Source organism: Physeter macrocephalus, chromosome 14, assembly GCF_002837175.3.
Source record: "Physeter macrocephalus isolate SW-GA chromosome 14, ASM283717v5, whole genome shotgun sequence".
NCBI lineage: Eukaryota > Metazoa > Chordata > Mammalia > Artiodactyla > Physeteridae > Physeter > Physeter macrocephalus.
The window spans coordinates 28,477,171-28,498,133 of NC_041227.1; the positions used below are offsets into that span (position 1 = coordinate 28,477,171).

General features: G+C 41.8%; 1 protein-coding gene and 1 long non-coding RNA gene across 9 annotated transcripts in view; one reads left to right on the plus strand and one right to left on the minus strand.

Annotated features, from left to right (window-relative positions):
* RNF24 (ring finger protein 24) overlaps positions 1–13,702 on the minus strand; it is a 170,763-nt gene extending 157,061 nt beyond the window's left edge. For all 8 annotated transcript variants that reach the window (XM_028499607.2, XM_055089894.1, XM_055089892.1 and 5 more), the window contains exon 1: positions 13,571–13,702. The gene's annotated coding sequence lies outside the window, so the exon portion shown is untranslated. The remainder of the gene's footprint in view (positions 1–13,570) is intronic.
* Positions 13,703–17,600: 3,898 nt separating this feature from the next.
* The window catches only part of LOC129392782 (uncharacterized), a 19,587-nt gene continuing 16,224 nt past the window's right edge, over positions 17,601–20,963 (plus strand). The window contains exon 1 of the long non-coding RNA XR_008619347.1: positions 17,601–17,651. This is a non-coding gene — a long non-coding RNA (uncharacterized lncRNA). The remainder of the gene's footprint in view (positions 17,652–20,963) is intronic.

The window sequence follows — 20,963 nt, forward strand, 5'->3', positions numbered from 1 at the left end:
CCTCTAAGAGTTTTAGAGTGTCCAGCCTTACACATAGGTCTTTAATCCATTTTGAGTTTATTTTTGTGTATGGTGTTAGGGAATGTTCTAATTTCATTCTTTTACATGTAGCTGTACAGTTTTCCCAGCATCACTTATTGAAGAGACTGTCTTTTCTCCATTGTATATTCTTGCCTTCTTTGTTGTAGATTAAGTGACCATAGGCGCATGGGTTTATTTCTGGGCTCTCTATCCTGTTCCATTGATCTGTATTTCTGTCCTTGCATCAGTACCATAGTGTTTTGATGACTGTAGCTTTGTAGTATAGTCTGAAGTCAGGGAGTGTGATTCCTCCAGCTACGTTGTTCTTTCTCAGGATTGCTTTGGCTGTTCGAGGTCTTTTGTGTTTCCACACAAATTAAATGATTTTTTGTTCTAGTTCTGTGAAAAATGCCATTGGTAATTTGACAGGTATTGCAGTGAATCTGTAGATTGCTTTGGGTAGTACAGTCATTTTGACAATATTGATTCTTCCAATCAAAGAACATTGTATGTCTTTCCATCTGTTTGTGTCATCTTTGGCTTCTTTCATCATCATCTTATAGTTTTCAGAGTACAGGTTTTTTGTCTCCTTAGGTAGGTTTATTCCTAGGTGTTTTATCCTTTTTGATGTGATGGGAAGTGGGATTGTTTCCTTAATTTCTCTTTCTGATCTTTTGTTGTTAGTGTATAGGAATACAAGAGATTTCTGTGTATTAATTTTGTATCCTGCAACTTCACCGAATTCATTGATGAGCTCTAGTAGTTTTCTGGTAGCATCTTATAGGATTTTCTATGTATAGTATCATTTCATCTGTGAACAGTGGCAGTTTTACTCCTTCCTTTCCAATTTGGATTCTTTGTCTTTCTTTTTATTCTCTGATGACTGTGGCTAGGACTTCCAAAACTACCTTGAATAAAAGTGGCGACAGTGGTGACTTCCCTGGTGGTCCAGTGGTTAATAATCTGCCTTCCAATGCAGGGGACACAGGTTTGATCCCTGGCCGGGGAACTACTACTCCCTACCACATGCCACGGGGCAACTAAGTCCACGTGCTGCAAGTGAGCCCCTGCACCACAACTAGAGAGCCCGCGTGCCACAATTACAGAGCCCATGCACCACAACTAGAGAAGTCCGCATGCCACAACTACTGAGCTGGTGCACTCTGGAGTCCGCACACCACAACTAGAGAAAAGCCCCCTGCTGCAACGAAAGATCCCGCGTGCAGCAACTAAGACCCGACACACCCCAAAAATAAATAAATAAATAAATAAATAAATAAATAAATAAATAAATAAAGTGGTGACAGTGGGCATCCTTGTCTTGTTCCTGATCCTAGAGGGAATGCCTTCAGCTTTTCACTGTTGAGAATGATGTTAGCCGTGGGTTTGTCATATATGGGCTTTATTATGCTGAGGTAGGTTCCCTCTACGCCCACTTTCTGGAGAGTTTTTATCATAAATGGGTGTGGAAGAAGTACGTACTTCCTATCTTCTTTATCTGAATAGTGAAATGAACCCTACTACTCAGCACCTAGCAAAATGACTTGCATAGAGTAGGTGTTCCACAAGCATCTGTTTTAATTCAGTAGGTAGGAAAACGTAGTTTTCAGCACTAAAACCATTTTAGAGTCCTGATAGGGAATAATCAGCTCAACAGACTAAAAATAAGTATATTGATCTTATCTATGGTCTTTTGAGGCATCCCTTTATAAAGGCATTCTTTATCTTTCAGAAAAGACCCACAGTATTATTATTTTAAAATTAACAGCATAATCATAGCAAGATTTTGCCTATGGAGAAACCATAATAGCACATACGTTTAATGGTCTTCTCAAATACAATTAGAGGCTCTCTAGAGATGGTCACTAAGCTAAGAACACTGACCTGTTTAACTTTCGTTTGATATCAAGGTTACTTTCCCCAGAATACACAGATTCAGGAGATAAATAAAAACAACATGCTTAAGGTAAAATGGAGCTGGAAAAATAAGTAGGGCTTTATATTCGTATTACTTTATTCAGTAATTTTACTGAATAAGAATGTGAAGACATGAGGTTAAACAAGAGGTATTATGAGAAATGGTGATCAAAGGATTTTTTTCCCATAAAGTACAATTTAAAGTAAAAGAATGATATTCAGTGAAGAATTCTCCCTGTCTTTTAAGGTATTTAATAATTAATTCTATAATACATAACCTTGATTTCTTTAGTCTACACACAATTTCACAAAAAAACTGACAATATGTTAGGGATATACATATGTGAAAAGCCCAGTCTAAGAAGAGTGAATGGATTAGACATTCAGGGCCTGGGTCATACTGGCTCTGGAAATCTCCCAATTTTTAAAAAATTAATTAATTAGTTAAAAAATTGAAGTATAGTTGGTGTACAATATTGTATAAGTTACAGTATACAATATAGTGATTCATAATTTTTATTTTTTTAATTTTTAAAAATGTTTATTTATTTATTTGGCTGCATTGAGTCTTAGTTGCAGCATGCGAGATCTTCGTTGCAGCATGTGGGATCTTTCATTGTGGCGCGTGGGCGTCTCTCTAGTTACGGCACATGGGCTCCAGAGCACGTGGGCTCAGTAGTTGCGGTGTGCAGGCTCTCTAGTTTTGGCTCATAGGCTCCAGAGCACACGGGCTCAGTAACTGTGGCGTGTGGGCTCTCTAGTTGTGGCGTATGGGCTCCAGAGTGCACGGGCTCAGTAGTTGCAGCATATAGGCTCTCTAGCTGTGGCACGTGGGCTCCAGAGCACGTGGGCTTAGTTGCCCCATGGCATGGGGGATCTTAGTTCCCTGACCAGGGATCGAACTCACGTCCCCTGAATTGGAAGGTGGATTCTTAATCACTGGACCACCAGGGAAGTCCCGATTCATAATTTTTAAAGGTTAACATTCCATTTATAGTTATTACAAAAAATTGGCTATATTCCCTTCCAATTTTTAAATTCTAATATAGTTAGTACTCTTTCCTCCCCACTGCTTGATTCTAATTTATAAAAGACTTTCATTTACCTCTACCTTTAACGTTCAGAGCAATTAGAGTGTACATTCTCAATTGTAAAAGGAAAACAATCATTCACATTTTACTACAGTACTCAATTTCATTGTAACACTCACTAAAACAAAAGATTAACACAATTCCTTTTATTCTGATTCAAACTCATTATCTTTTTTCAAGAGCATAACAGTGTAAGATTACTTGGCAGTCTCTCAAACAAAATGTATTTCAGAATAACCCCAAACAGTCTTAGTTGATGAGATAAAGGTCTTCTTTACAGAACTCCTGCTAATAAATGTGGAAGAGAGGACAGGATTAGAAAATCACCATTTTGCCACAAAGAATGCTGACATGATCATCAATGGCGTCTTTTAGCATCACTAGAAGTAGGGTAGCCAGACACAGCACGCCTCTGGATGTGATGCAATATTAAGCATCTCCTAAGCATTTCTTGCCAAAAAAACTTAAATCTGTTTTAATCAAGCCTCTAGAGCTAACTTCCATTTGTAGGAAATACAGGGAACAGAGCAACAAACTGACACTGCGATTTAAGTGAAAAATCCCAAATGCGAGAAGTTCCACAGGACAACTGACCTAGTTCCTGTAACTAGTCCACGACACACAAAAAAAAGTGGAGAGAGAGGGAGGGAGGAGGAACTACCCTAGATCAAAATAGGCATGAGAGACAAAATGACCAAATGTGATCTGTGGACTCTGAATCCTGGTGTGAACAAGCCTTCTCTGAAAAAGATATCCTTGAGACAACTGGGCAAACATGAATAGGGTCTAGTTATTAGATGATACCAAGGAGTAAGTGTTAATTTTATTAGGTATGAGAATAGCATTTTGGTTCTGTAAGACAACATCCTTATTTTTAAAAGATGCGTATAGAAGTATGTCAGGAAACATGTACAAAAATGTCTCGGATTTGCTTTAAAATACCTCAGCAAAAAAGGTAAAAGAAAAAAGGATAAATGAAACAAATGTGGCAAAATCTTGATAACAGTAGAATCTGAGTGATGGGCATATGTGCGTATGTTGTACTATTTCTCTACTTTTGAGTGTATTTACAATTTCCTATAATAAAAAAAAATTAAAAAGAAGAATCTCACTAGCAGAGAACCCTGAAAAACAGTACAGGTAAATCTATTAAGTAATATTAATCTTGGGTAGAAAATAAATGTATCAATGAAAAAAATTTACGTGGCAGTTGCTTATTTAGAAATCGAATGAGCTATACGGAAAACATAAATTTTCCCTTTTTATATGGTTAGTGCTATCGACTGTGCTATATGACACATGTCCTCCCCAAATTCACATACTGAAACCAAATCCCCAATGCGATGGTATCTAGAAGTGATTAAGTGATGAAGGTGTCACCCTCATGAATGGGATTAGTACCCTTATACAAGTGGCCCCAATAAAAAGGACCCCAGATAGCTTCCTCACCCCTTCCACCATGGGAGGACATAGCAAAAAGACAGTGAAAAGTACCGGCTATGCACCAGCAAGTCGGCCCTCCCCAGACACTGAACATGCTGCCACCCTGATCTTGGATTTCCCAGCCTCCAGAACTACAAGAAATTTCTGTTTGTAAGATACCCAGCCTATGGTATTTTGTTATAGCAGCCAGAACAGATTAAGACAGTCAGACAGCTATGAAATATAAAGTTTTATTCCTGAGGTAGCTTATACTACTGAAAACCCATGGCAAAGAACAAGCAGTTTTACAGGATACATTAAAAAAAACTTTTAGGAATGCAACTGTCTGTTTCCTCTCCTCAGAACTGTGTCATGCTTTTATATAATTCTGGAGTTCTAAATAGATGGTGGTAGTGAACTGAAATAGAGAAAACAAACACAGAAAACAGAATTCACAGCTGCATTTTGAACTGAGTGCTGTGAGCTTTGGATTATCCAGGTGGACCCTAAACCCAATGACAGTGTCTTTATAAGAGAGAGAAAGAAGAGAAGACCATGTGAACATGGAAGCAGAGATTGGAGTTATACAGCCAAAAGCCAAGGAATGTGTGGAGCCACCAAAAGCTGGAAGGAGCAAGGAAGGATTGTCTCCTAGTTTTTGGAGGGAGTGCAGCAGCTCTGCTGACACTCTGATTTCAGACTTCTGGCCTCCAGAACTGTGAGAGAATAAATTTCTACTGTTTCAGGCCATAAATTATGTGGTAATTTGTTACAGCAATGCTAGAAAACTAGGCAGCCCCTTTGCCCCATTCTAACAAGTCATTTTTATTTACCTCACTTTTATTTACTGCAGTAGTTCAGCAATGGTTAATTACTTCAAGAATATCAGAAGAAATAAAAAATATATATGCTCCCCAAATCTCCCCTTATTCTCTAGCCATTTTCTGCAAAGGTCTCAATTTCCTTTCAATAGTGTTCCAGGGAACTGCCTGGCAGTCCAGTGGACTCGGCGCTTTCACTGCCGTGGCCCAGGTTCAATCCTGGTCGGGGAACTAAGATCCCATAAGCTGCTTGGTGCGGCCTAAAAAAAAAAGTCTTCCAAAAGTGCCATTGCAGGATAGCATCTGAATAGTAAAGAGCTTGTGAAAGTTGACAATATCAACTGAGACACTGGTGGGTTGGAGAATGAAGGCCTGGGTTCTAAACCTGGCTCCTGACCTTGTGAACCCAAACAGGTTACTTCTTTGACCATTTGTTTTATCATCCATAAATAACCCTTTGAGGGTTGCTGTAAGGAGTAAATAAGCAGTGCATTTAAAGATACTGACATAAAAGGTTTTTACTATAGGTTAGTGAAAGATGATTTTCTGGGTACAATATTTCCCCTGGCTATTGATACTCTGTTCTATGATACAAAAAAAATCTTTCACTACCACAAAATTTCCTCTGGACTGTTTACAGGGACAATCAATAAGTTTAAGTAAAAATTTTTATTTAATTATAGCAAGGCATGAGATTTCCAACATATCTCTGAAGAAGTTTTGCAATTTCTTTTGCACTAAAGGAAAAGAATGAAAGCCAACACCGTTGATTTACCTTCCCACCAATTTTCCATAAACTATATTAGCTCATACTTCAATGTTTCATTATTTGCCAAACTCTTTCTTTTAGTCCAAGATGAAGAGCCTATTTGGATATTTCAAGTTTATACCACTGAGCAAAATTTTTCATGCTCAGAATTGGGAGAGAACAATAAAGAGACACAGGTAATTTATAATTTTTTGGTTTGCCTAGATGAAGTTAACAGACAGGTATTGCAGCACCATTCAATCTCCAAATAAAAAAATATTTTAAGATAACATAAAGCATACTAATAGACTGTTGGTGAAGTTATTAACACTGTCATCAAATGAACTGAATGCTCATTATACTTGCAGTGCCATATTTGTACTTCTTTTGTTCTCAGTTAAACATTATGACATTAAGTTTGCTAAAGAAGAACTGTATCTGATACAAACACCCATTTAGTTAGGAAAACATAAATAACAGACAAAATGAGACACAGATTTTAAGACAACACACATAATTAACGTTCTACAGAAGCCTATGGTTTATAGGACCAAGCTTACGACAAGATGAAAATTTGTACTAATCCAAATGACTAAAACTTTAGAAGAAGAAGAAAATGAAAAGAAGAGGGAAACCTCACTTCAAGAAGAGTCAATAAATGAAAACAAGAACAACTGAAAGCAGGTAAACTGGAAGTTATTTATAATATAAAAACATTCACTATAGTTACTATAGTAGTAAGCAACACTAATACACCTAACAGCACTGAATCCATAAAAATTCAAGTTGCATTACACTTTTTCAGAGCAAAATCACAACTTAACATGAGGTTCACTTGTAATGCTATCTAAAAAGTAGCTTCCTTTCCTTGCCATTCAGGCTTGTTCCAACTCAAGCACCATGGAGGTGCAGAGCAACTGTCTGGTGTCATACTGTCCTTACGTGGGGTGCAGGGCCCGGGCTGGCTTTCCCAGGCATGGCCAACCAAAAGTAAGGCCACTGGTCAGTTGTTCCTAGGCCAGCTGGCGTGGAAGAAAGTGTCTGATTCCCACCTCCACAGCAGACAAGGCTCAGCCAGCTGGCTTTCAACGGACTGCACTAGTTGGAGTGCTCACAATTCTTTTCAAACCATCTGGCATTCTTTTTGAATCCTAAATTTACCCAACACTACACTCTGATGTCTGAAATGCTCAGATAATGGGAGGAGTCTCCACTGCCTACCCAGATAAGAAAAGAAAGGGGCAGAGTAACTGCTAAGTCAATTACTTTAAGAAACAATTTCTAAAATTAAAAATCAAGACAGATAATAAGGGGTATAGATAATTGAACACGCAGAAAACTTTTAAGAATCACTTAAGGCTGGCTGGACACAACTCTCCCTACTTCGAACTTCTACAGAGCCTGTCTTTATCCCTCAATGTGGCCCTTAGAGTGGATTTTGTATTGCTACATATATTATCTTCTTTTGTATTGCTACATATATTTATACATAAAATATATTTTATATTGCTACATATATTATTTAGCTAGTAAGTGAAAAGAACAGTATCTTATGGCTACTCTAAAAAAGTCTGTTGATGACGTACTGGGTGTTTTAAAAGCTCCATTTCCAGAAATAAGAAAACTTAATGAGGAATAACATGAATTAACATGCAGAAGGAGCCTTATCTCTGGGCAGGCCAAATAAACAAAGAACAGAACTTGGCTTGAAATAAAAATATTTTATCAAGTGACCAAAATGATTTCTCAAAACCAAACTGCTGGGAAGTGCTATAGGGTGCTCATCTGTCAACTGCAGATCACCTATCATGTGGGGTAATCTGGGGAATAGAGAGGCAAGGAATCAGAAAAAGCCCACAAAACTAAAAACAGGAGAGTCACATTCATAGCCAATATACTCTAGGAGATATAAGTACTTCAAACAAAAATATTATAGTGACCAAGTCAGATCAAATATTAGAAACCAGAGAAGGGTATACAAACAATAACTATAATTATTTTTCATTGCATTAACCGCCATGACAAGTACTGAGTTTAGCATTTTACATGTTATCTAATTTGACACACACAACCAACATATGAGGTGGGTGCTATTCGTATTTCCACCTTGCAGATGAGGAAACAGAGAGGTTAGGAAACCTGCCCAAGGTCACATGGCAAAAAGTGAAAGAGCTAGAATTCAACTCCAATCAGTCTGACTGCAAAATCCAGGTGCAAGACTGCCAATGTTAAATTATACTTGTGAAAGAATGAAATGTAATGTAACATAGGTAAAATTCAATCATTAATACAGTCTTTATAATTTTTCAGCTTTCAAGTGTAGCAAAAAGTAGAGAATAATTTAAAAAATAAATGAAAATTGATTTTCTTTTTAGAAATTTTTAAAAAGAGCTATTCTACCAGGTTAAAAATATCAGTTATGCCTTTTTTGCCCATATATTGAGTAGGTACTTGTGTCAATTGCTGTCCTAGGAACAGAGTGGTAAACAGGATAGATGAGTTCCCTGCTTTCCTGGAGCCGACTTTCCAGTGCAGGGTGGTGGGGGCGGGGGGGGGGTAGGCAAGAGACAAAAATATTCAGTCAACAACAGAATTTCAGACAGTGATACATAGTACAGAAGAGATAGGGAGGAAATGTAGACTACTCTTTTGAAACATTTAACCATGAAGGTAAACAGAACGATATGGATATAAGGTCAGGGGAAAGTTGTTTTGTTGTAATTTTTTGTTCTGTTTTTAAAGATGGGCAATATCAGAGCATGTATGTATGCTGACATGGGTGGTGCCCTGGAAAGTTGTTGAGGATGTGATAGAGGGCACAAATGCAGAAGTCAAGCTCTTGACTAGCTATGAGGCGGAATATGGTGGGGAGGCAAGTTGGCCTCTGACAGCAAGAAAACAGGGATCCTAAGGAAGGTCTATTTATAGATTTGGTGAAGGGAGGATGAGGGGTATCTGTCTGATAACTTCTAAACCCTCAGTGAAGTATGCGGCCTGCTTACCAGGATGGGGAGGGGTCGGCTGCTCATGAGTTTAAAGACTGGGGAGACATTAAATAATTATAGGCAAAAAGATCTTATTAAGAATCTGGTAGCTTTTTGGGGCAGTGATGAGAGTCTACTACAGATTTTTGGTCATGAATCTGAAGTTCTCTAGAAATATTCAACCACTTATGTGCACCTATGGGAAAGCTAGATGAGGAATAAAGCAGCTGTAAATAGAAAAAAATTCATGGGTAAAAAAATATTTAAAAATGTGTATCCATGAGATAAACACTAAGTCACTGACAATGTCCAAACAAGCCATGGTCTATGTAACTCCATTTGCCTCCATCTTCTTATCACAGAAATTCTTGCCAATAATGTATTTGTCTTTAGTCATGATGTATTTAATCATGAAGCTTATAGATTGTTTCTTTTTGGTCATAAATAGTTCTGTCACTTCCTAAAGTAGATTTTTTAAAAAATGTAACTGATGGTTGTGTAGATTCCAGAGGTGATTACATTTCAATGCTGGAAGAAACTTTCTCTGGTGTTAACTGATATTTCCAGTTAAAAGTAAACTGATGATTCCATTTAAAAGTAAAAAACAAAAATTAAAACACCCCCTCAAGGTGGTTGCTTTTGATCATCCAACTGTACTCCTAAACCATGATGTTGGCTCAAGACCCAAAACATCCTGGGGAGCATTTATGCCTGCACAGGTTCAAGGAGAGGAAACAAAGACCACATCTCTTGATGGAGGCATGTCAACACCATAAATAATAGTATATTGGGTGAGATGGTGTGTATGTCTGTGTGTACATATATATAGGTATTTGGAGAAAATATTATCTGCCCTTACGAGCAAAAGGAAAGAAAAAGATGTTTCGAGGAACACCATGAAATGTCAGAACACCAGGGATAAACAGAAGATCCTAAAGTCTTCCAGAGTGGGAGGAAAAAGGGAAATGGGGATTAGAATGGCATTGCACTTCTCAATAGTAACACTAGAAGCCTTCAAAAGAGGGACAATAATTTTCGATCTAGAATTCAATATCCAGAGAAACCAGCATTCAAGCGTGACGGTAAAATGAGGACATTTTCACATATGCAACTTCTGAATTCAGGAATGAATTTCAGAGTTTGTAGATGCCCTTTCTCAGGAAGCTACTAAAGAATAAGGAAGACACGGGATCCAGGAAATCAAGGAGCCAACATAGGAGGAAAGCAAAGAGAATTCACAATATGATAAAAAGGGAAGTCCTATATAACAGCTAGGAAAAAGAAATGAAACAGATTACCTGAAAATATTGAAAGATGATAGGTTCTGTCATAGAGTTTGAGGATAACTTTGTGACTGGTAAAAAGAAAACTAGGCAAATGAAAAACAAACAAACAAAAGTGGCAGTTGTTTAACTCAGGAGAAACAAAAGTTGTACAAGAAAGAAAATGTAATATGTATCCTACATGGCTCATCTGTGAATTATAGGTACATTGTCACAGTCATATAAATACTGAATACTGACTTGACTGGAAACTATAAAGTATAGGTATGAGTGGGGGATGGAAGGATGGTTGTGTGGGACAACTAAGTCCTCAACTTCCAAAATAAAATTCCATAGATAATATCCAAAGGTGGAAAATCAAGGAATAGCAGTTTAAACATTAAAAATGAAATAAATATAAAGGTAAATACCAGAAAGAACTTCTAAGAGTTCCAAGTGATTGAACCATATGAAACCACTGATTTTTGACTACTCCCCAATCTAAAAAATGGCAATTTCATATAGTTAAAACTGCTAATACATTATAATGACATTACTTTATTACTGATTTTAGAATAAACTGCCATTTGAAACAGAAAACATTATTATTATTATTATTTTTTGGCCGTGCTGCATGCAGGATCTTAGTTCTCCAACCAGGGATTGAAACTGTGCCCCCTGCAGTGCAAGTGCGGAGTCCTAACCATTGGACCATCAAGGGAATTCCCGGAAAACAATTACAGATAGAAAATGCTGGGAGGATAATGTATCCCAGTTTAGGTAACAAAGTGTCATCATATATACTATTACCATCACTAACATAACTATTAATATTTCTAATGAATATAAAGATTATATTTATTACTAAAACAGCATTTAAAATAATGTAACCTATTTTGACAATATAGATATTACTTTGGAATTTTTCTTCAATCATCATACTACAAAAATGCTAAACTATGGGTTGGTAAAGATTTTGATTAACAGAATGCTGAATAACAAGGCCAGGATGTTTTTAGTTTCCTTTGTTGACACAAACAATAGCTAAGTCGCTCTTGAAAAATTAAAGTACCACAATACTGTGGCACTATGCAAGCCTATTTCAGTGATAATTCCGGTTACACTACTCTGTTTATCTACGACTTCCCCTTATGATTTGTTTTAAGGGGATTTCTAAAAAAAAAAAAAAAAAAACAAAAAACCAAAAACTTATGCAGGCAGTTCATAAATTATTGGGGTTGCTTCAATATTAGTAACACTACTTAATGTAGTTAATGAAGCCCTCATTTTTAAGTTAGCTTATTTTGAGTTAAATTCATTTACATTAAAATTTTACTTAAATCTTACATCATAAAACCAAAACTTCTCCAAATTGAAAAATCAACTTTTATTAATTTTAACTTTTACAAAAAAAGAATTTGATCATGTTAACATAAGGTAAGATTTTTACCAAGAATAATGGATCCCGTTCCAACCAAATGGAAAATTTCCCCTTCAAATTAAAAGCAAATGTTTTTAACAGACGGAATAGACATAAACAGATGCTATGGAAGACTGCTTAGTTTAGCTTTCATTTTGCACTGAAAACTACTAGCAATTAAAATATATGTGATTAAAAAATAATCTTAAAGAGAATCTTAAAACTGAATCAATTCAACTATTCATATCCTCTAATAAGCTCCTCTTAATTTTTTTTACCGTTGCTATTTTGAATCAAAAGATCATAAGAAAAATATATTTTGGAAGTATGTTTCTTATAGTAACAGAGTTTAGCTAATTTCCTGTCACTCTGCAAAATTATAAGTGTAAAAAAGAAACTGAAAATGCAACTGTCTTCTAAAACTTATAAAATCTGGTTTAAAAGAGAAAAAGTTCCAAGTGAAACAGCAAGGAATAGCTGGTGCTATTACAGTTGCTTCTTTTTAATTGGTCCACATCAACTGTGACTCCTCACAACTTCACCAAGACAACAAAGTCAGGCAGTCAGTCCCACAGAGCCAAAGTCTGTGGGAACCTGCAGAGCTTCCTCCTCTCTCTGGGGATGACGACGATAAAAGGTGATCTGTTTTCCAGCAGTCCTGTAAGAGGAGCCATTGAGCTGGGCTGCACAACCAGACAACAGAACACAGGGAAAATTCAGATCAAAGCAAGGGCGCATGCCAGGGTAATATGCTATAAAGCCCTTTGCCAAAGCATTAAGGGGAAAAAAAGCAAGGAGGTGGAGAGAACCTGCTGGACCACCTTCTTATTACACAGGGAGGCAGGAGGAAACAAAATCTGCCTGTACTGAGGAGCTGAGAAAACAGTGTCCTAGAGATACCGGAGTATTTCTGTATATGTGTATATCAATATACAGACATATTACCAATTAACTAAAAAGCAGTGTTCTATATGTACTAGAGTATTCTCACGTACATACATAAGAGTATATGACCATTAACTAAACCCCCAAAACCAAGTGTTCTGTATTTACAGATATATTGAGGATATAGACATATATTTTCAATTAACAAAACCCACTGGTTTTACATAAAGAAACAAAGAAATGCTGTTTGAAAGAATGTCAGAGGCAGAACTGGGTGAAGATCTGATGAAGTAATATGTCTCTTTTCCTCATACCCCTTTAAATGACCTCCGATTCTCTCATTTCAGAGGGGACACACACATCATTAGGTCTCCCGAAACAAAAGAGGCTCCTTAATTCTCCGGCCTGTGGAAGCACACACGCCCCCCACTCACAGATATGAGGCCAGCTCCTGACTTTCATTAACGAGTAAGCCGAGGCGATAGGTCTCACCCCCGACCATAGCTTACACACAGTGACAAACGGGCACAGGACAGACGCCACAAAGAAAGGGGAGGAGCAGACGGGGACCAGGAAAACACTGCCACGCCGCGCCCCCCAAGGCGCATTCCCATCGCCAACAGGGAGGCAGACGTTCTCGCCATCCTCGTCCTTGCCTCCCTGCTCATCCCAGCCGCCTCCCACGCCCGGGGACCCGACGCCAGGCACGGGTTAGCGGAGCGCTCGGGGCTCCGCGAACATTCCCTCTGTGACCTCTCGGTGACAGCCCCGCGCCTCCCTTTGTGCGGGACTCACCCTCCGGCTCGGGGCGGACCCTCCTGCGCACCCCTCCCGGCCTGGGGCAGCTGTCCCATCCCTCCTAGCTCCCGGCCGAGGCGCCGGGAGTGTGTGGGGGGGAGGTTGGCGCGGGCCCCACTGTGTCCTCAGCACCCCGAACCCGGACCTGACCCGTCCGTTAAGCCCCAAACCCGGGGCGACGGCCCTTGCTTGCTCACTTACTCTGTCGTGCCGACAGCGGCGGCGGCGGCGAGCGTGGTGGGACCGTCAGCTCCGGGCGGTGAGCGGCGGGCGTCAGTCGGCACCGAGCAGGGCTGAGGTGGCAGCGGCAGACTGCCCGCGGCGCCCCGGCGAGGGGCGGGCCCGGAGGGGGAGGGGCGGGCGCCAGGCCTCTCATTCATGCAGCGGGGGCGGGGTGAGGGACCCGGATGCCCGGGCAGCCCCGCCCACCTCCCCGAGGTCGCCCTGGCTTCGGAGTCTGTAGTGCGCAGGCGCGGCTCTCCGTGGTCCGGCACAGCCTCACCAGCTGGGGATGTGTCAGGCCAGAGCGGTGGCCTTCTCCTTCTTGTGTTTAGTATTTTTGCATGTCCTAGAAACATTTAAAAAATATATTTATTGGGGCTTCCCTGGTGGCGCAGTGGTTGCGCGTCCGCCTGCCGATGCAGGGGAACCGGGTTCGCGTCCCGGTCTGGGAGGATCCCACGTGCCGCGGAGCAGGGAGCCCCGAATACAAAAAAAAAAAAAAAAAAAAAAAAAAATATATATATATATATATATATATATTTATTTATTTGGCTGCACCGGGTCTTAGTTGCGGCATGCGGGATCTTTCAGTTGCGGCATGTGGGGGTCTTTAGCTGGGGCATGCGAACTCTTAGTTGTGGCATGTGGGATCTAGTTCCCTGACCAGGGATCGAAACCAGGCTTCCCTGCCCCGCATTGGGAACACGGGAGTCTTAGCCACTGGACCACCAGGGAAATCCCTATAAACAATTTTTTAAGTGAAAGCTTGGAAAGCCACCTACTTCCTAGCATCCAGCCCTCCAGCATCCTGGGGACACAGGAGTGGCCATTAGTCTGATGGGTAAGATACACACCGCCCCCTTCCTCCATCTGTGTCATGTGCAGCTGGTCCTCTCAGACCTCTGAGACCCAGAAACTGCCCAGATAGTGGAGAGCAGTGTGTGCAAGAAAGAGTGCATTACTTTGTTTATTTGTGTTGACCTAGTCTCTTCAGCCCCCAGCTCCCATTCCACAGGCAGGCAAGAAATTGACCTTTGTTTTGGGGGGCTTAGCCCTTCCTGTAATACCAAGGCCTAGGGTCTAGCTAATGCAGCTCCAAGATCAGGGGAGACCCCTTGTCTTTGGCAGGCTGTGTATTTTGCAGAGACATCCTCCTGTTTCCAAACACTTGGCCCTGCCACTCCTGGGCCATAGACATCTTTGGTGCTACTGGGAGTCTGCAACAGACCTCACAGTCATCTCCTCTGAGGCTCCTCAGCTGAGTGTGTGGGCACTGCAGCTCAGGGAAATTACAGAAATGATTGCCCACTTTCCCTCAGTCCTATGTCCCCCTTTGGGGTTCTCCTTCCTTCTCCTATCCTCCAGCCCCCCTCAACATAAACCATAAACAGCTCAGGTGCTTAACTTTGGGAAGCAAAGGTCATTGTGGAAAGTGCCTGCAGGCAAGTTCCTTCTGCTTTGGCAAACCATAAATGTCCAAGGTAAGGGGGTAGGTAAAGACAAACATCCGAGAACATCTTGAGAAGTAACCCAATGGTCACTGTCCCCCACGGTAAGAGATGGGTGGAGGCATGTGCTGGGTAGAGTGTGGCAAAAGAAAGGGTGCCTGTCAACATCTATCCCCCCGCCGCTGCCTCTAAGAACTTTGGGTTTCTTTTCCCTTCTCTCCCTTCGTTCCTAGCTCAGTTGGAGCAGGTACCAGGAGGGCCTTCTGAACTCGTTTGCTGATACCTCTTTCTCTGTCTAAATCAGGCCTCCTCATCTCTCTCCAGGTCTACTGCTGAAGTCTCAATCCATTCTCCTGAAAGTCAATTCTCATGATATGCAGATCTGCCCACGTTACTGTCTTTTTCTCTTTCCCTGCCCTAGTGGCTCTTCAGCCCTTATTTTCCAGCCATTTCCAGAGAAGCACCAGGGTGTTTCACCTTCAGTGCCTGTGTTCCTGCTGTTGCTTTTATTAGGGAAGCAACATTTATCTAGCAACACTCAAAAGTCACTTTTTAATGAAGTCTTCCTTCCTGCCCCCCACCTTGTTGACAGACTTTCTTTTGGAATCCCCACCTGTGCCCTGCACCTATTTCTCTCTCAGCACCAGCCACACTTAGGGTTCCTACTCATTTGCATATTTTCTTCCCCAACCAGAATGTGAGCCCTTCCACAACAGGAACAGTGTCTTCTGGAGACCTAGCAGGTGACTGGCACACAGTGGGTATGCAATGGTTACTGGAGGTGGTGATGTTCCCTGGTGGATCAGGGAGGCTCTACATGGGACAAAAAAGCTGAACTCCCTTTTATTTCTCCTGCCTTCCCTCCTTCCTTCCCCTGCCCATGTTAGCTAGGAATTTGCTAGTCCAAACAGGCTGTAGAGTAAAGGGTGGAGTGGCTCCAGCTTCTTGTCCTTTGTCCTTATGAAAATTAGGAGGGAGAGATACAGAAAGAGAAAGTTTAGGATGTAAAGAGTAGGGGCCATGTTCAGTTGCTATTTTCAGGGAGACCCATCATATTAAAATTCTGTTGAGGCATTAGCTAGCCTAACTGCCGTTTGGGGTCAGGGAGAAAGTCTCCCCTTGGGATTGGACACGTGGAACCCGAACTCACAGTTTCCACAATTCATAAGGCAGGATGCTGCCCTTCTGTCTCTAGCAGTGAATTGTTCCTTGTTCCCTCTGGGGAAGAAGTCAGAGTTTTTGGTCTCCTGGTGTCTTCAGCTGGAGAGTCACTGACTGATATGTGATCCTATCTGCCTAGTGGTGCAGAAGTTTCTATTGATATTTCCCCCTCACACCTCCCAACCACCCCCCTACTTCTCTAGACAAAATGCATATGGTGGGGTATGGGCGCACTAAGGGGGGTCTGGGCAGTTTAGGTGGGTACCCCCAAACAGCAGGCATCCAGAACTTGAAGTAGTGGCTTTCTCAGCTAACATGTTCCCTTGTTCCACATGAGAGGGCAGTGGGCACAGGGGTGGAGCTTCAGAGGATATCCCTCTTTCTAGCTCTCCTCTACCTAGTCTTCTCACATCTTCTTCCTACATTATATTTCCTTTAAAACATTTTCCTTATCCCCAGTCCACTTCTCAGAAAACTCTGCCCCTACCCACATGGTCAGAAGTCCTTCAAGACTCCTCTACTTTCTGGAAAAGAAATGACATCTAATTTTAAATTAAATGTTTGTGCCTAATTTTGGAATAACAGCTTTATGGATGGTAGCTATAGTGGGATCAGGGGCTGATTTTAGTCATCTTGGATCTGGTGTTACATACAAGTTTGTTGAATGACTGCCTGACTGATAAAGGCAAAAATATCAGTCTTTCACGTAAAAGCTAGAAATCCAAGGTTGCCCACAGCCTGACCCCTCTGCCTGTCCTTCCTACCTGGTGGGGCCTACCCATCTGTTGAGTGGTGGGCATTATCCCAGAAAAACATCCTTCCTATTGACAAATTACTTGGCTGCTTAATTATCTAGAGCTCTGAATGGGAGTCCCACCATTTCTGTGAGAGCCTGAGGTGTGCTCTTGTGTTCCCTCAACCACTCTGTCTGAGAATTTCAAAGAGTCTCCTGCTGGGACTCCTCCTGCTAGGTCCCTCCCAGTGATCCTCATCTCATCACAGACCATGTGAACCTCCAGGTGGGGTGTGATCATGCCCATAGAGGGATGGAATTGCTTGTCAGTGCATGTTATGTGTGCATGATTGTGACACAGTGTGAATAGGGAAGGAAGTGTAGGTTCCTATGTGCATGGTAGTTTGGGTCAAGCTGTGTGTCCACTCTTGGAGGTGGGAGCCAGGGATTATTTCCTCAGCCACCAACAATCTGTGTTACCTTTCTGGCACATGCAGGCCCAAATACCCAAACAGAACTCAGAGCTTCTAAAAATATAAATGTGCAAAAATTGGGAGTGGCCAAGGTGGCACAGTAAGAAGACCCTGAGCTTACCTCCTTCTACAGGTGCACCAAAATTACAAGTATTTACAGAGCAACCACTGATGAGAAAAACTGGAAGCCTAGCGAAAAGATCTTCTACAACTAAAGTCATGAAGAAGAAACCACAACAAGACAGGTAGGAGGGATGGAGATGTGGCATAGTCAAGACCCATACCCCTGGGTGGGTGACCCACAAATGGGAGAATAATTATGATTGCAGAGGTTCTCCCCAGGGAGCAAGGAGTCTGAGCCCCACATCAGGAGTCCCAGCCCAGGGGTCCTGCACCATGAAGACTAGGCCCCAGAACGTTTGGTTTGGAAGACCAGAGGGCTTTGGGAAACAGATTATCTACTCTTAAAGAACACACACAAAATCTCACATGGTCAGGGACCCAGGGCAGAGGTACTAATTTGAAAGGATACTAGGTCAACCCACCTGCTGATCTTGGAGAGCCTCCTGGAGAGGCAGGAGACAACTGGAACTCACCCTGAGGACATAGACTCTAGAGGCAGCCATTTTGGGGAGCTTGTTCTACCATGAGGATACTGGTGCTGACAAGTGCCATTTTGGAGTCCTCTGTCTAGCTTATTAGCACATGGACCCAGCCTTAGCCACCAGCCTGTTTGCACATGTACTGGGAAACCTCAGGCTAAGCAGCTAGTCAGGAAGGGTCACAGCCCCACCCACCAGCAGGCCTGCTGCCTTAAGACTGTCTGAGCCCACAGCTGCCCCAGAGGGCCCAGGATCTGGCCCTGCCCACCAGTTCACCAGCACTAGCCACAGACTTCTGGGGCTCCACTGCTCGCCATTGGGACCCAGCCCTGCCCACCAGTAGGTCAACTCTAGGACACCCACAGCCCTGTAGCCAGAGACCTGGGCACTTGACTCTGCCCATCTGCAGGCTGACATCACCACCAGGACCCCCCAGGGCCCCAGGCACACCAATGAACAGGCTGACACCAGCTCCAAGACACCTTGGAACCCTCAGCCACACTGACCAGTGGGTCAACACCAACTGTGGGACACCCCAGACTCCACAACCAGCTGTGTCAGGATTGGGCACTGCCGACCAGCAGGCCAACATTAGATCCAGGACCCTCATGCCCACAGCCGCCCTTCCTGGGACCCAGTTTCACTCACTGGTGGATCAGCACTAGCCCTGGGAACCTTTGGGGCTGCATAGACAGTCACCTTGTGACCCAGCCCCACCCACCAGCAGGCAGCAGCCTCTGCACAAAGTAGGGCCTGGCAACCAACAAGACCATGCACCAGCCACACCTACCAGACTACCCATAGTAGTTAGCCTACCACAACAGAAGGGCCCACACACAGCCCACAAAGAGGCACCACTAGAGCATATAGCTCTGCCGACTAGAGGAGTGTGCTGCTGGGATGCATAGGACGTCTCCTGCAAAAGGCCACTTCTCTAAGGTTGGGAAATGTTTCCAAACACGTGGAGACAAGAATAGCAAATTTGGCAAACTTATGAGACAGAAATAAATTCCAAATGAAGGAACAAGACAAAACCCCAGAAGAAGAACTAAGTGATGTGGAGATAAGCAATCTACTGGATAAAGACCTCAAGGTAATGATTGTAAAGATGTTCAAAGAACTCGGGAGAAGAGTGGATGAACAGAGTGAGAGAATTTTTTTTTAATTTATTTTTTATTGAAGTATATTTGAATTACAGTGTTGTGTTAATTACTGGTGTACAGCAAAGAGACTCAGTTATATATATATATATATATATTCTTTTTCATATTCTTTTCCATTATAGTTTATCACAAGATATTGAATATAGTTCCATGTGCTGCACAGTAGGACCTTGTTGTTTATCCATTCTATATATACCAGTTTGCATCTGCTAATCCCAAACTCCCACTCCTAGTCTCTCCAAACCCCCTCCTCCTTGGCAACCACCAGGCTATTCTCTATGTCCCTGATTTTGTTTCGGTTTCATAGATAGGTACATTTGTGTCATATTTTATTTTATTACTATTATTTTTAAAATAAATTTATTTATTTATTTATTTTTGGCTGCGTTGGGTCTTTGTTGTTGCATGTGGGCTTTCTCCAGTTGCAGTGAGTGAGGGCTACTCTTTGTTGCAGTGCATGGGCTTCTCATTGCAGTGGATTCTCCTGTTGCGAAGCATGGGCTCTAGGCATGCGGGCTTCAGTAGTTGTGGCTTGCAGGCTCTAGAGCCAGGCTCAGTAGTTGTGGCCCACGGGCTTAGTTGCTCCACGGCACGTGGTATCGTTCTGGACCAGGGCTCAAACCCGTGTTCCCTGCATTGGCAGGTGGTTTCTTAACCACTGTACCACCAGGGAAGTCCGTGTGTCATACTTCAGATTCCACATATAAGTGATATCCTATGGTATTTGTCTTTCTCTTTCTGACTTCCTTCACTTTGTATGATAATATCTTGTTGCATCCATGTTGCTGCAAATGGCATTATTTCATTCTTTTTTATGGCTGAGTAGTATTCCATGTGTATATGTACCACAGCTTTTTTTTAAACATCTTTATTGAAGTATAATTGCTTTACAATGGTGTGTTAGTTTCTGCTTTATAACAAAGTGAATCAGTTATACATATACATATGTTCCCATATCTCCTCCTTCTTGTATCTCCATCCCACCCTCCCTATCCCATCCCTCTAGGTGGTCACAAAACACCGAGCTGATCTCCCTGTGCTATGCGGCTGCTTCCCACTAGCTATCGATTTTACGTTTAGTAGTGTATATATGTCCATGCCACTCTCTCATTTTGTCACAGCTTACCCTTCCTCATCCCCATATCCTCAAGTCCATTCTCTAGTAGGTCTGTGTCTTTATTCCCGTCTTGCCCGAGGTTCTTCATGACTTTTTTTTCCTTAGATCCCATATATATGTGTTAGCATATGGTATTTGTTTTCTCTTTCTGACTTACTTCACTCTGTACGACAGACTCTAGGTGCATCCACATCACTACAAATAACTCAGTTTCATTTCTTTTTATGGCTGAGTAATATTCCATTGTATATATGTGCCACATCTTCTTTATCCATTCATCTGTTGATGGACACTTAGGTTGCTTCCACATCCTGGCTATTGTAAATAGCGCTTCAATGAACATTTTCATACATGACTCTTTTTGAATTATGGTTTTCTCAGGGTACATGCCCAGTAGTGATATTGCTGGGTCGTATGGTAGTTCTATTTGTAGTTTTTTAAGGAACCTCCATACTGTTCTCCATAGTGGCTGTATCAATTTACATTCCCACCAGCAGTGCAAGAGGGTTCCCTTTTCTCCACACCCTCTCCAGCATTTATTATTTCTAGAGTTTTTGATGATGGCCAATCTGACCGGTGTGAGATGATATCTCATTGTAGGTTAGATGAGTCTAATAATTCCTGATGTTTAGCTTTTATCCATTTTCCTTTTTTTGAAAAAGAGTGAGTAAAACT